The sequence below is a fragment of the Bombus affinis genome, unplaced genomic scaffold (genome assembly GCF_024516045.1).
Source record: "Bombus affinis isolate iyBomAffi1 unplaced genomic scaffold, iyBomAffi1.2 ctg00000566.1, whole genome shotgun sequence".
Taxonomy (NCBI): domain Eukaryota; kingdom Metazoa; phylum Arthropoda; class Insecta; order Hymenoptera; family Apidae; genus Bombus; species Bombus affinis.
The window spans coordinates 1-20,345 of NW_026109191.1; positions in this window are offsets into that span (position 1 = coordinate 1).

A 20,345-nucleotide genomic window follows, 5' to 3' on the forward strand; every position below is an offset into this window, starting at 1 on the left:
TGAAGCATAACGTCATATACTATTATATTATAACGTATAACGTTATAGAGTAATACGCTATAACGTATGACTACATATTGCATCAGTATATGACGAAGAACGTCATATACTGTTACGTTATAACATATAACGTTATATTGTATCACTATATGACGAATAACGTCATATACTCTTACGTTATAACGTATAACGTTATATTGTATCACTATATGACGTATAACGTTATATGCTATTACGTTATAACGTATAAAGTTATATTGCATCTCACTTATAACGTTATATAGCATCCCTATATGACCGTATAACGTTATGAACTATTAGGTTATAACGTATAGCGTTATCGAGTATTACCTTATATCGTATAACGATTTATACTATTACGTTATAACGCATAACGCTATATTGCATCACTATATCACTTATAACGTTATATTGCATCACTATATCGCTTATAACGTTAAATAGCATCACTATATGACGTATAACGTTGTGAACTATTACGTTATAACGTATAGCGTTATATTGCATCACTATATGACGTATAACGTTATGGAGTATGACGTTTTAACGTAAAACGTTATATTGCATTACTACATGACGTATAACGTTATGGAGTATTACGATACAACGTATAACGATATATTGCATCACTATGTGACGTATAACGGTATATACTATTACGCCTACAACGCATAACGTTATATTGCATCACTATATCACTTATAACGTTATATTGCATCACTATATCACTTATATCGTTATATTTAATCACTATATAATGTATAACATTTATACTATTACGTTATATCTTATAACGTTATAATTGCATTACTGTATGACGTGTAACGTTATGTAGTATTACGTTACAACCCATAACGTTATACTGCATCACTATATGACGTATAACGTTATATACTATTACGTTATAAGGTATAACGATATATTAGATTACTATATGAAGTATAACCTTATATACTACTACGTTATAAGGTATAACGATATATTGCACCAATATATGTCGTATAGCGTCATATACTATTAGGTTATAACCTATAACGTTGTACTGCATCACTATATGACGTATAACGTTATATAGTATTACGCTATAAGGTATAACGTTATATTGCAACACTATATCACTTATAACGTTATATAGCATCCCTATATGACGTATAACGTTATGAACTATTACGTCATAACTTATAGCGTTATAGAGTATTACCTTATATGGAATAACGATTTATACTATTACTTATAACGCATAACGCTATATTGCATCACTACATCACTTATAACGTTATATTGCATCACTATATCACTTATAACGTTATATTGTACCACTATATCACTTATAACGTTGTATTGCATCGCTATATCACTTGTAACGTATATTGCACCGCTACATGACGTATAACGTCATATACTATTACGTTATAACCTACAACGTTGTACTGCACCACTATATGACGTATAACGTTATATACTATTACGTTATAAGGCATAACGTTATATTGCATCACAATATCACTTGTAACGTTATATTGCATCACTATATAACGCATAACGTCATATACTATTACATTATAACGTATAACGTTATATTGTATCACTATATGACGTTATAACGTTATATGCTATTACGTTATAACGTATAACGTTATATTACATCACTATATCACTTATAACGTTATATAGCGTCCCTATATGACGTATAAACGTTATGAACTATTACGTTATAACGTGTAGCGTTAATCGAGTATTACCTTATATCGTATAACGATTTATACTATTACGTTATAACGCATAACGCTATATTGCATCACTATATCACTTATAACGTTATATTGCATCACTATATCACTTATAACGTTAAGTAGCATCCCTATATGACGTATAACGTTGTGAACTATTACGTTATAACGTATAGCGATATATTGCATCACTATATGACGTATAACGTTATGGAGTATGACGTTTTAACGTATAACGTTATATTGCATTACTACATGACGTATAACGTATGGAGTATTACGATACAACGTATAACGATATATTGCATCACTATGTGACGTATAACGTTATATACTATTACGCTATAACGCATAACGCTATATTGCATCACTATATCACTTATTACGTTATATTGCATCACTATATCACTTATATCGTTATATTGCATCACTATATAATGTATAACATTTATACTATTACGTTATAACTTATAACGTTGTATTGCATTACTATATGACGTATAACGTTATGTAGTATTACGTTACAACCTATAACGTTATACTGCATCACTATATGACGTATAACGTATATACTATTACGTTATAAGGTATAACGATATATTGCATACTATATGAAGTATAAACTTATATACTACTACGTTATAAGGTATAACGATATATTGCTTCACTATATGAAGTATAACCTTATATACTATTACATTATAAGGTATAACGATATATTGCACCACTATATGTCGTATAGCGTCATATACTATTAGGTTATAACCTACAACGTTGTACTGCATCACTATATGACGTATAACGTTATATACTATTACGCTATAAGGTATAACGTTATATTGCAACACTACATCAGTTATAACGTTATATTGCATCACTATATGAAGTATAACCTTATATACTATTACGTCATAAGGTATGACGATGTATTGCATCACTATATGACGTATAGCGTCATATACTATTACGTTATATCCTATAACGTTGTACTGCATCACTATATGACGTAAAACGTCATATACTATTACATTATAACGTAAAACGTTATAGAGTATTACCTTATATCTTATAACGATTTACACTATTACGTTACACCGCATAACGTAAATATTGCATCACTATATCACTTATAACGTTATATTGCATCACTATATGAAGTATAACCTTATATACTATTACGTTATAAGGTATAACGATATATTGCACCACTATATGACGTATAACGTCATATACTATTACGTTACAACCAATAACGTTATACTGCGTCACTATATGACGTATAACTTTATATACTATTACGTTATAAGGTATAACGTTATATTGCATCACTATATCACTTATAACGTTATGTAGCATCCCTATATGACGTATAACGTTATGAACTATTACGTTATAACGTATAGCGTTATATTGCATCACTATATCACATATAACGTTATATTGCATCACTATATCACTTATAACGTTATATTGCATTACTATATGACGTATAACGTTATGAAGTATTACGTTACAACGTATAACGATATATTGCATCACTATGTGACGCATAACGTCATATACTATTACGTTATAACGCATAACGTTATATTGCATCACTATATCACTTATAACGTTATATTGCACCACTATGTGACGTATAACGTTATGGAGTATTACGTTTTAACGTATAACGTTATATTGCATTACTGTATAACGTATAACGTTACGAGTATTACGTTACAACGTATAACGATATACTGCATTACTATGTGACGTATAACGTTATATACTATTACGTTATAACGCATAACGTTATATTGCATCACTATATCACTTATAACGTTATATTGCACCACCCATATGACGTATAGCGTCATATACTATTACGTTATAACCTATAACGTTTGTACTGCATCACTATTTGACGTATAACGTTATATACTATTACGTATAGGGTATAACGTTATATTGCATCAACTATATCACTTATAACGTTATAATGCTTCACTATGTGAAGCATAACGTTATATACTAGTACGTTATAAACGCATAACGTTATATTGCATCACTATATCACTTATAACGTTACATTGCATCACTATATCACTTATAACGTTATATAGCATCGCTATATGACGTATAACGTTATGAACTATTACGTTATAACGTATAGCGTTATAGAGTTTTACCTTTTACGTATAACGATTTATACTATTACGTTATAACGGATAAAGTCAATTGCAACACTATATCACTTATAACGTTATATTGCTTCACTATATGAAGCATAACGTTATATACTAGTACGTTAATACGCATAACGTTATATTGCAGCACTATATCACTTATAACGTAATATCGCATCACTATATCTCTTATAACGTTATATAGCATCTCTATATGACGTATAACGTTATGAACTATTACGTTATAATGTATAGCGTTATATTGCATTACTATATGACGTAATAACGTTATGGGAGTATTACGTTTTAACGTATAAACCTTATATTGCATTACTATATGACGTATAACGTTATGGAGTATTACGTTACAACGTCTAACGATATATTGCAACACTATGTGACGTATAACGTTATATACTGTTACGTTATAACGTATAACGTTATATCGCATTACTATATGACGCATAACGCTATGGAGCATTACGATACAACGTATAACGACATATTGCTTTGCTATGTGACGTATAACGATATATTCTATTACGTTATAAGGTATAACGTTATATTGCATCACTATATCACTAATAACGTTATATAGCATCCCTATATGAAGTATAACGTTATGAACTATTACGTTATAACGTATAGCGTTATAGAGTATTACCTTATATCGTACAACGATTTATACTATTACGTTATAACGTATAAAGTTATATTGCATCACTATATCACTTATAGCGTTATATTGCACCACTATGTGACCTATAACGTTATGGAGTATTACGTTTTAACGTATAACGTTATATTGCATTACTGTATAACGTATACCGTTATGGAGTATTACGTTACAACGTATAACGATATACTGCATCACTATGTGACGTATAACGTTATATACTATTACGTTATAGGGTAGAACGTTAAATTGCATCACTGTATCACTTATAACGTTATATTGCATCACTATATCACTTCTAACGTTATATAGCATCCCTATATGACGTATAACGTTATATTGCATCACTATGTGATGTGTAACGTTTGCACTGTTACGTTATAACTTACAACGTTATATTGCATCACTATATCACTCATACGTTATATTGCATTAGTATATGACGTATAACGTTATGGAGTATTACGTTTTAACGTATATCGTTATATTGCATTACTGTATAATGTATAACGTTGTGGAGTATTACGTTACAACGTATAACGATATACTCCATCACTATGTGACGTATAACGTTATATACTATTACGTTATAACGCATAACGTTATATTGCATCACTATATCACTTATAACGTTATATTGTACCACTATATGACGTATAACGTCATATACTATTACATTATAACGTATAACGTTATAGAGTATAACGCTATAACGTATGACTACATATTGCATCACTATATGGCGAATGACGTCATATACTGTTACGTTATAACGTATAACGTTATATTGTATTACTATATGTCGTAAAGCGTTATGGAGTATTACGTTACAACCTATAACGTTATACAGCGTCACTATATGACGTATAACATTATATACTATTACGTTATAAGGTATAACGATATATTGCATCACCATATGAAGTATAACCTTATATACTATTACGTTATAAGGTATAGCGATATACTGCATCACTATATGAAATATAACCTTATATACTGTTACGTTATAAGGTATAACGATATATTGCATCACTATATGAAGTATAACCTTATATACCATTGCATTATAAGGTATAACGATACAGTGCACCACTATATGAAGTATAACGTTATATACTATTATGTTATAAGGTATAACGTTGTATTGCACCCACTATATGACGTATATCGTTATATACTATTACGTTATAACGGTTAACGGTGTATTACATCACTATGTGACGTATAACGTTATGTACTATTACGTTATAGGGTATAACGTTATATTGCATCACTATATCACTTATAACGTTATATTGCTTCACTATATGAAGCATAACGTTATATACTAGTACGTTATAAAGCATAACGTTATGTTGCATCACTATATCACTTATAACGTTATATTGCATCACTATATCGCTTATAACGTTAAATAGCATCACTATATGACGTATAACGTTGTGAACTATTACGTTATAACGTATAGCGTTATATTGCATCACTATAGACGTATAACGTTATGGAGTATGACGTTTTAACGTATAATGTTATATTGCATTACTACATGACGTATAACGTATGGAGTATTACGATACAACGTATAACGATATATTGCATCACTATGTGACGTATAAAGGTTATATACTATTACGCTATAACGCATAACGCTATATTGCATCACTATATCACTTTATAACGTTATATTGCATTACTATATCATTATAACGTTATGTAGCAACCCTATATGACGTATAACGTTGTGAAACTATTACGTTATAACGTATAGCGTTTATACTGCATCACTATATGACGTATAACGTTATGGAGTATGACGTTTTTAACGTATAACGTTATATTGCATTACTACCTGACGTATAACGTATGGAGTATTACGATACAACGTATAACGATATATTGCATCACTATGTGACGTATAAGGTTATATACTATTACGTTATAGGTATAACGTTATATTGCATCACTATATCACTTATAACGTTATATTGCAGTCCTATATGATGTATAACGTCATACACTATTACGTTATAACCTATAACGTTGTATTGCATTACTATATGACGTATAACGTTATGTAGTATTACGTTACAACCTATAACGTTATACTGCATCACTATATGACGTATAACGTATATACTATTACGTTATAAGGTATAACGATATATTGCATTACTATATGAAGTATAACCTTATATACTAGTACGTTATAAGGTATAACGATATATTGCTTCACTATATGAAGTATAACCTTATATACTATTACATTATAAGGTATAACGATATATTGCACCACTATATGTCGTATAGCGTCATATTCTATTAGGTTATAACCTATAACGTTGTACTGCATCACAATATGACGTATAACCTTATATACTATTACGTCATAAGGTATAACGATGTATTGCATCACTATATGACGTATAGCGTCATATTACTATTACGTTATATCCTATAACGTTGTACTGCATCACTATATGACGTATAACGTCATATACTATTACATTATAACGTAAAACGTTATAGAGTATTACCTTATATCTTATAACGATTTACACTATTACGTTACACCGCATAACGTAAATATTGCATCACTATATCACTTATAACGTTATATTGCATCACTATATGAAGTATAACCTTATATACTATTACGTTATAAGGTATAACGATATATTGCACCACTATATGACGTATAACGTCATATACTATTACGTTACATCCAATAACGTTATACTGCGTCACTATATGACGTATAACTTTATATACTATTACGTTATAAGGTATAACGTTATATTGCATCACTATATCACTTATAACGTTATGTAGCATCCCTATATGACGTATAACGTTATGAACTATTACGTTATAACGTATAGCGTTATATTGCATCACTATATCACATATAACGTTATATTGCATCACTATATCACTTATAACGTTATATTGCATTACTATATGACGTATAACGTTATGGAGTATTACGTTACAACGTATAACGATATATTGTATCACTATGTGACGTATAACGTTATATAGTATTACGTTATAACCTATAACGATGTACTGCATCACTATATGACGTATAACGTTATGAACTATTACGTTATAACCTATAGTGTTATAGAGTATTACCTTATATCGTATAACGATTTTCACTATTACTTATAACGCATAACGCTATATTGCATCACTATATGATGTATAACTTTCATACAATTACGTTATAACTTATAAGGTTATATTGCATCACTATATGACGTATATCGCTATGGAGTATTACTTTTTAACGTATAACGTTATATTGCGTCACTATATGACGTATAACGTTATATACTATTACGTTATAAGGTATAACGTTATATTGCATCACTATATCACTTATAACGTTATATTGCAGTCCTATATGATGTATAACGTCATACACTATTACGTTATAACCTATAACGTTATATTGTATCACTATATGACGTATAACGTTATGGAGTATTACGTTTTAACGTATAACGTTATATACTATTACGTTATAACGGATAACGATATATTTCATCACGATGTGACGTATAACGTTATATACTATTACGTTATAACCTATAACGTTGTACTGCATCACTATTTGACGTATAACGTTATATACTATTACGTTATAGGGTATAACGTTATATTGCATCACTATATCACTTATAACGTTATAATGCTTCACTATGTGAAGCATAACGTTATATACTAGTACGTTATAACGCATAACGTTATATTGCATCACTATATCACTTATAACGTTACATTGCATCACTATATCACTTATAACGTTATATAGCATCGCTATATGACGTATAACGTTATGAACTATTACGTTATAACGTATAGCGTTATAGAGTTTTACCTTTTACGTATAACGATTTATACTATTACGTTATAACGGATAAAGTCATATTGCAACACTATATCACTTATAACGTTATATTGCTTCACTATATGAAGCATAACGTTATATACTAGTACGTTAATACGCATAACGTTATATTGCAGCACTATATCACTTATAACGTAATATCGCATCACTATATCTCTTATAACGTTATATAGCATCTCTATATGACGTATAACGTTATGAACTATTACGTTATAATGTATAGCGTTATATTGCATTACTATATGACGTATAACGTTATGGAGTATTACGTTTTAACGTATAACCTTATATTGCATTACTATATGACGTATAACGTTATGGAGTATTACGTTACAACGTCTAACGATATATTGCAACACTATGTGACGTATAACGTTATATACTGTTACGTTATAACGTATAACGTTATATCGCATTACTATATGACGCATAACGCTATGGAGCATTACGATACAACGTATAACGACATATTGCTTTGCTATGTGACGTATAACGATATATTCTATTACGTTATAAGGTATAACGTTATATTGCATCACTATATCACTAATAACGTTATATAGCATCCCTATATGAAGTATAACGTTATGAACTATTACGTTATAACGTATAGCGTTATAGAGTATTACCTTATATCGTACAACGATTTATACTATTACGTTATAACGTATAAAGTTATATTGCATCACTATATCACTTATAGCGTTATATTGCACCACTATGTGACCTATAACGTTATGGAGTATTACGTTTTAACGTATAACGTTATATTGCATTACTGTATAACGTATACCGTTATGGAGTATTACGTTACAACGTATAACGATATACTGCATCACTATGTGACGTATAACGTTATATACTATTACGTTATAGGGTAGAACGTTAAATTGCATCACTGTATCACTTATAACGTTATATTGCATCACTATATCACTTCTAACGTTATATAGCATCCCTATATGACGTATAACGTTATATTGCATCACTATGTGATGTGTAACGTTTGCACTGTTACGTTATAACTTACAACGTTATATTGCATCACTATATCACTCATAACGTTATATTGCATTAGTATATGACGTATAACGTTATGGAGTATTACGTTTTAACGTATATCGTTATATTGCATTACTGTATAATGTATAACGTTGTGGAGTATTACGTTACAACGTATAACGATATACTCCATCACTATGTGACGTATAACGTTATATACTATTACGTTATAACGCATAACGTTATATTGCATCACTATATCACTTATAACGTTATATTGTACCACTATATGACGTATAACGTCATATACTATTACATTATAACGTATAACGTTATAGAGTATTACGCTATAACGTATGACTACATATTGCATCACTATATGGCGAATGACGTCATATACTGTTACGTTATAACGTATAACGTTATATTGTATTACTATATGTCGTAAAGCGTTATGGAGTATTACGTTACAACCTATAACGTTATACAGCGTCACTATATGACGTATAACATTATATACTATTACGTTATAAGGTATAACGATATATTGCATCACCATATGAAGTATAACCTTATATACTATTACGTTATAAGGTATAGCGATATACTGCATCACTATATGAAATATAACCTTATATACTGTTACGTTATAAGGTATAACGATATATTGCATCACTATATGAAGTATAACCTTATATACCATTGCATTATAAGGTATAACGATACAGTGCACCACTATATGAAGTATAACGTTATATACTATTATGTTATAAGGTATAACGTTGTATTGCACCACTATATGACGTATATCGTTATATACTATTACGTTATAACGGTTAACGGTGTATTACATCACTATGTGACGTATAACGTTATGTACTATTACGTTATAGGGTATAACGTTATATTGCATCACTATATCACTTATAACGTTATATTGCTTCACTATATGAAGCATAACGTTATATACTAGTACGTTATAAAGCATAACGTTTTGTTGCATCACTATATCACTTATAACGTTATATTGCATCACTATATCGCTTATAACGTTAAATAGCATCACTATATGACGTATAACGTTGTGAACTATTACGTTATAACGTATAGCGTTATATTGCATCACTATATGACGTATAACGTTATGGAGTATGACGTTTTAACGTATAATGTTATATTGCATTACTACATGACGTATAACGTATGGAGTATTACGATACAACGTATAACGATATATTGCATCACTATGTGACGTATAAGGTTATATACTATTACGCTATAACGCATAACGCTATATTGCATCACTATATCACTTATAACGTTATATTGCATTACTATATCACTTATAACGTTATGTAGCAACCCTATATGACGTATAACGTTGTGAACTATTACGTTATAACGTATAGCGTTATACTGCATCACTATATGACGTATAACGTTATGGAGTATGACGTTTTAACGTATAACGTTATATTGCATTACTACATGACGTATAACGTATGGAGTATTACGATACAACGTATAACGATATATTGCATCACTATGTGACGTATAAGGTTATATACTATTACGTTATAAGGTATAACGTTATATTGCATCACTATATCACTTATAACGTTATATTGCAGTCCTATATGATGTATAACGTCATACACTATTACGTTATAACCTATAACGTTGTATTGCATTACTATATGACGTATAACGTTATGTAGTATTACGTTACAACCTATAACGTTATACTGCATCACTATATGACGTATAACGTATATACTATTACGTTATAAGGTATAACGATATATTGCATTACTATATGAAGTATAACCTTATATACTAGTACGTTATAAGGTATAACGATATATTGCTTCACTATATGAAGTATAACCTTATATACTATTACATTATAAGGTATAACGATATATTGCACCACTATATGTCGTATAGCGTCATATTCTATTAGGTTATAACCTATAACGTTGTACTGCATCACAATATGACGTATAACCTTATATACTATTACGTCATAAGGTATAACGATGTATTGCATCACTATATGACGTATAGCGTCATATACTATTACGTTATATCCTATAACGTTGTACTGCATCACTATATGACGTATAACGTCATATACTATTACATTATAACGTAAAACGTTATAGAGTATTACCTTATATCTTATAACGATTTACACTATTACGTTACACCGCATAACGTAAATATTGCATCACTATATCACTTATAACGTTATATTGCATCACTATATGAAGTATAACCTTATATACTATTACGTTATAAGGTATAACGATATATTGCACCACTATATGACGTATAACGTCATATACTATTACGTTACATCCAATAACGTTATACTGCGTCACTATATGACGTATAACTTTATATACTATTACGTTATAAGGTATAACGTTATATTGCATCACTATATCACTTATAACGTTATGTAGCATCCCTATATGACGTATAACGTTATGAACTATTACGTTATAACGTATAGCGTTATATTGCATCACTATATCACATATAACGTTATATTGCATCACTATATCACTTATAACGTTATATTGCATTACTATATGACGTATAACGTTATGGAGTATTACGTTACAACGTATAACGATATATTGTATCACTATGTGACGTATAACGTTATATAGTATTACGTTATAACCTATAACGATGTACTGCATCACTATATGACGTATAACGTTATGAACTATTACGTTATAACCTATAGTGTTATAGAGTATTACCTTATATCGTATAACGATTTTCACTATTACTTATAACGCATAACGCTATATTGCATCACTATATGATGTATAACTTTCATACAATTACGTTATAACTTATAAGGTTATATTGCATCACTATATGACGTATATCGCTATGGAGTATTACTTTTTAACGTATAACGTTATATTGCGTCACTATATGACGTATAACGTTATATACTATTACGTTATAAGGTATAACGTTATATTGCATCACTATATCACTTATAACGTTATATTGCAGTCCTATATGATGTATAACGTCATACACTATTACGTTATAACCTATAACGTTATATTGTATCACTATATGACGTATAACGTTATGGAGTATTACGTTTTAACGTATAACGTTATATACTATTACGTTATAACGGATAACGATATATTTCATCACGATGTGACGTATAACGTTATATACTATTACGTTATAAGGCATAACGTTATATTGCATCACTATATCACTTATAACGTTATATTGCATCACTATATGACGTATAACGTCATATACTATTACGTTATAACGCATAACGTTATATTGCATCACTATATCACTTATAACGTTATATTGCACCACTATGTGACGTATAACGTTATGGAGTATTACGTTTTAACGTATAACGTTATACTGCATTACTGTATAACGTATAACGTTATGGAGTAGTACGTTACAACGTATAACGATATACTGCATCACTATGTGACGTATAACGTTATATACTATTACGTTATAACGCATATCGTTATATTGCATCACTATATCACTTATAACGTTATATTGCACCACCATATGACGTATAGCGTCATATGCTATTACGTTATAACCTATAACGTTGTACTGCTTCACTATTTGACGTATAACGTTATATACTATTACGTTATAGGGTATAACGTTATATTGCATCACTATATCACTTATAACGTTATATTGCTTCACTATATGAAGCATAACGTTATATACTAGTACGTTATAACGCATAACGTTATATTGCATCACTATATCACTTATAACGTTACATTGCATCACTATATCACTTATAACGTTATATAGCATCGCAATATGACGTATAACGTTATGAACTATTACGTTATAACGTATAGCGTTATAGAGTTTTACCTTTTACGTATAACGATTTATACTATTACGTTATAACGGATAAAGTCATATTCCAACACTATATCACTTTTAACGCTATATTGCTTCACTATATGAAGCATAACGTTATATACTAGTACGTTAATACGCATAATGTTATATTGCAGCACTATATCACTTATAACGTAATATCGCATCACTATATCTCTTATAACGTTATATAGCATCTCTATATGACGTATAACGTTATGAACTATTACGTTATAATGTATAGCGTTATATTGCATTACTATATGACGCATAACGCTATGGAGCATTACGATACAACGTATAACGACATATTGCTTTGCTATGTGACGTATAACGATATATTCTATTACGTTATAAGGTATAACGTTATATTGCATCACTATATCACTAATAACGTTATTTAGCATCCCTATATGAAGTATAACGTTATGAACTATTACGTTATAACGTATAGCGTTATAGAGTATTACCTTATATCGTACAACGATTTATACTATTACGTTATAACGTATAAAGTTATATTGCATCACTATATCACTTATAACGTTATATTGCATCACTATATGACGTATAACGTCATATACTTTTACGTTATAACGTATAACGTTATATTGCATCACTATATCACTTATAACGTTATATTGCACCACTATGTGACGTATAACGTTATGGAGTATTACGTTTTAACGTATGACGTTATATAGCATTACTGTATAACGTATACCGTTATGGAGTATTACGTTACAACGTATAACGATATACTGCTTCACTATGTGACGTATAACGTTATATACTATTACGATATAGGGTAGAGCGTTAAATTGCATCACTGTATCACTTATAACGTTATATTGCATCACTATATCACTTCTAACGTTATATAGCATCCCTATATGACGTATAACGTTATATTGCATCACTATGTGATGTATAACGTTTGCACTGTTACGTTATAACTTACAACGTTATATTGCATCACTATATCACTCATAACGTTATATTGCATTAGTATATGACGTATAACGTTATGGAGTATTACGTTTTAACGTATATCGTTATATTGCATTACTGTATAATGTATAACGTTATGGAGTATTACGTTACAACGTATAACGATAGATTGCAACACTATGTGACGTATAACGTTATATACTGTTACGTTATAACGTATAACGTTATATCGCATTACTATATGACGCATAACGCTATGGAGCATTACGATACAACGTATAACGACATATTGCATTTCTATGTGACGTATAACGATATATTCTATTACGTTATAAGGTAGAACGTTATATTGCATCACTATATCACTAATAACGTTATATAGCATCCCTATATGAAGTATAACGTTATGAACCATTACGTTATAACGTATAGCGTTATAGAGTATTACCTTATATCGTACAACGATTTATAATATTACGTTATAACGTATAAAGTTATATTGCATCACTATATCACTTATAACGTTATATTGCACCACTATGTGACGTATAAAGTTATGGAGTATTACGTTTTAACGTATAACGTTATATTGCATTACTGTATAACGTATACCGTTATGGAGTATTACGTTACAACGTATAACGATATACTGCATCACTATGTGACGTATAACGTTATATACTATTACGTTATAGGGTAGAACGTTAAATTGCATCACTATATCACTTCCAACGTTATATTGCATCACTATATCACTTATAACGTTATATAGCATCCCTATATGACGTATAACGTTATGTTGCATCACTATGTGATGTATAACGTTTACACTGTTGCGTTATAACTTACAACGTTATATTGCATCACTATATCACTCATAACGTTATATTGCATTAGTATATGACGTATAACGTTATGGAGTATTACGTTTTAACGTATATCGTTATATTGCATTACTGTATAATGTATAACGTTATGGAGTATTACGTTACAACGTATAACGATATACTGCATCACTATGTGACGTAAAACGTTATATACTATTACGTTATAACGCATAACGTTATATTGCATCACTATATCACTTATAACGTTATATTGCGCCACTATATGACGTATAACGTCATATACTATTACGTTATAACCTATAGCGTTGTACTGCAACACTATATGACGTATAACGATATATACTATTACGTTATAAGGTATAACGTTATATTGCATCACTATATCACTTATAACGTTATATTGCGCCACTATATGACGTATAACGTCATATACTATTACGTTATAGCCTATAACGTTGTACTGCATCACTATATGACTTATAACGTTATATACTATTACGTTATAAGGTATAACGTTATATTGCATTACTATATGACGTATAACGTTATGGAGTATTACGTTACAACCTAGAACGCTAAACTGCGTCACTATATGACATATAACGTCATATACTGTTATAACGTATAACGCTATATTGCATTACTTTATGACGTATAACGTTATGGAGTATTAGGTTACAACCTATAAAGTTATACTGCGTCACTATATGACGTACAACGTTATATACTACTACTTTATAAGGTATAACGATATATTGCATCGCTATATGAAGTATAACCTTATATTCTATTACGTTGTAAGGTATAACGATATATTGCTTTACTATATGAAGTATAACCTTATATACTACTACTTTATAAGGTATAACATTATATTGCACCACTATATGACGTATAACGTCATATACTATTACGTTATAACCTATAACGTTGTACTGCATCACTATATGACGTATAACGTTATATTGCATTACTATATCACTTATAACGTTATATTGCTTCACTCTATGAAGCATAACGTTATATACTAGTACGTTATAACGCATAACGTTATATCGCATCACTATATGACGTATAAGGTTATGGAGTATTACGTTACAACCTATAACGTTAAACTGCGTCACTATATGACGTATAGCGTTATATACCATTACATTATAAGGTGTAACGGTATATTGCATCACTATATGAAGTATAACCTTATATACTATTACGTTGTAAGGTATAACGATATATTGCTTTACTATATGAAGTATAACCTTATATACTATTACATTATAAGGTATAACGATATATTGCACCACTGTATGACGTATAACGTCATATACTATTACGTTATAACCTATAACGTGATACTGCATCACTATATGACGTATAACGATATATACTATTACGTTATAAGGTTTAACGTTATATTGCATGACTATATCACTGATAACGTTATATTGCATCACTATATGATGTATAACTTTTATACTATTACGTGATAACGCATAACGTTATATTGCATCACTACATGACGTATAACGTTATATACTATTACGTTATAAGGTATAACGTTATATTGCATTACTATATCACTCATCACGTTATATTGCGTCACTATATGAAGCATAAAGTTACATACTAGTACGTTATAACGCATAACATTATATTGCATCACTATATGACGTATCACGTTATGGAGTATTACGTTTCAACGTATAACGTTATATTGCATCACTATATGACGTATAACGCTATATACTATTACGTTATAACGGATAACGATATATTTCATCACTATGTGACGTATAACGTTATATACTATTACGTTATTACCTATAACGTTATACTGCACCACTATATGACGTATAACGTCATATACTGTTATAACGTATAACGTTATATTGCATTACTATATCACTTATAACGTTATATTGCACCACTATATGACGTATAACGTCATAAACTATTACGTTGTAACCTATAACGTTATACTGCATCACTATATGACGTATAACGATATAGACTATTACGTTATAAGGTATAACGTTATAATGCATCACTATATCATTTATAACGTTATATAGCATCCTTATATGACATATAACATTATGAACTATTACGTTATTACATATAGAGTTATAGAGTATTACCTTATATCGTATAACGATGTATACTATTACGTAATATCGCATAACATTATGTTGCATCACTATATCACTTATAACGTTATATTGCATTACTATATGACGTATAACGTTATGGAGTATTACGTTTCAACCTATAACGATATACTGCATCACTATATGACGTATAACGTTATATACTATTACGTTATAACGTATAACGATATATTGCATCACTATATGAAGTATAACCTTATATACTATTACATTATAAGGTATAACGATATATTGCACCACTATGGGAAGTATAACGTCATATACTATTACGTTATAACCTATAACGTTGTACTGCAATCACTATATGACGTATAACGTTATATACAATTACGTTATTACCTATAACGTTATACTGCACCACTATATGACGTATAACGCCATATACTGTTATAACGTATAACGTTATATTGCTTCACTATATGAAGTATAACGTTATATACTAGTACGTTATAACGCATAACGATATATTGCACCACTATATGACGTATAACTTTATATTGCCTCACTATGTGACGTATAAATATATAGACCATTACGTTATAACGAATAACGTTATATTGCATCTCTATATGACGTATAACGTAATATTGAATCGCTATATGACGTATAACGTTGATACTATTTCGTTGTAACTTATAACGTTATATTGCATCGCTATATGAAGTATAACCTTATATACTATTACGTTATAACGGATAACGTTATATTGCATCACGATATGACGTATAACTTTATATTGCATCACTATATGACGTATAACGTCATATACTATTACGTTATAACCTATAACGTTGTACCGCATCACTATATGGCGTATAACGTTATATACTATTACGCTATAATGTATAACGTTATATTGCACCACTATATCACTTATAACGTTATGTTGCATCGATATATCACTTATAACGTTATAATGCATCACTATATGATGTATAACGTTATATACTATTGCGTTATAACGTATAACGATACATTGCACCACTATATGACGTATAACTCTATATTGCATCTCTATATGTCGTATAACGTTATATACTATTACCTTATAGCGTATAACGATATATTGCACCACTATATGACGTATCACTTGATATTGCATCACTTTATGACGTATAACGTTATATACTATTACGTTATAACGTATAACGATGTATTGCATCACTATATGATGTCTAACGGTTTATACTATTACGTTATAATGTATAAAGCTATATTGCATCACTATATGACGTATAACGATATAGACTATTACGTTATAACCTATAACACTATACTGCATCACTATATGACGTATAGCGTCATATACTATTACGTTATAACGTATACCGTTATATTGCACCACAATATGACGTAAAACGTTATATACTGTTACCTTATAACGTATAACGATATATTGCACCACTATATGACGTAGGACGTTATATACTATTACGTTATAAGGTATAACTATATATTCCATTACTATGTGAAGTATAACGTTATATACTATTACGTTATAATGCATAACGCTATATTGCATCACTATATGACGTATAACGGTATAGACTATTACTTTATAACCTATAACGTTATACTGCATCACTATATGACGTATAACGTTATATACTACTACGTTATAAGGTATAACTATATATTCCATCACTATGTGAAGTATAACGTTATATTGCATCACTATATGACGTATAACGTTATATACTATTACGTTGTAGCGTATAACGATATATTGCACCACAATATGACGTATCACTTTATACTACATCACTGTATGACGTATACCGTTATATACTATTACGTTATAACGTATAACGACATATTGCATCACTATATGACGTATAACGTTATATACTATTACGTTATAACGTATACCGTTATATTGCATCTCTATATCACGTATAACGTTATATACTATTACGTTATAACGTATAACGATATATTGCATCACTATATGACGTATAACTCTATATTGCATCTCTATATGTCGTATAACGTTATATACTATTACGTTATAGCGTATAACGATATATTGCACCACCATATGACGTATCACTTTATACTGCATCACTATATGACGTATGACGTCATATACTATTACGTTATAACGTATACCGTTATATTGCATCTCTATATCACGTATAACGTTATATACTGTTACGTTATAACGTATAACGATATATTGCACCACTATATGACGTATCACTTTATATTGCATCACTATATGACGTATAACGTAATATACTATTACGTTATAACCTATAACGATATATTGCATCACTATATGACGTATAACTCTATATTGCATCTCTATATGTCGTATAACGTTATATACTGTTACGTTATAACGTATAACGATATATTGCACCACTATATGACGTATCACTTTATATTGCATCACTATATGACGTATAACGTAATATACTATTACGTTATAACCTATAACGATATATTGCATCACTATATGACGTATAACGTATTATTGAATCACTATATGACGTAAAACGTTGATAATATTTCGTTGTAACTTATAACGTTATATTGCATCGCTATATGAAGTATAACCTTATTTATTATTACGTTATAACGGATAACGTTATATTGCATCACGATATGACGTATAACTTTATATTGCATCACTATATGACGTATAACGTCATATACTATTACGTTATAACGTATACCGTTATATTGCATCTCTATATGACGTATAACTGTATATTGCACCACTATATGACGTATAACGATATAGACTATTTCGCTATAACGTATAACGATATATTGCACCACTATATCACTTATAACTTTATATTGCACCTCTATATGACGTATAACGTTATATACTATTACGTTATAACGTATACCGTTATATTGCATCTCTATATCACGTATAACGTTATATACTATTACGTTATAACGTATAACGATATATTGCATCACTATATGACGT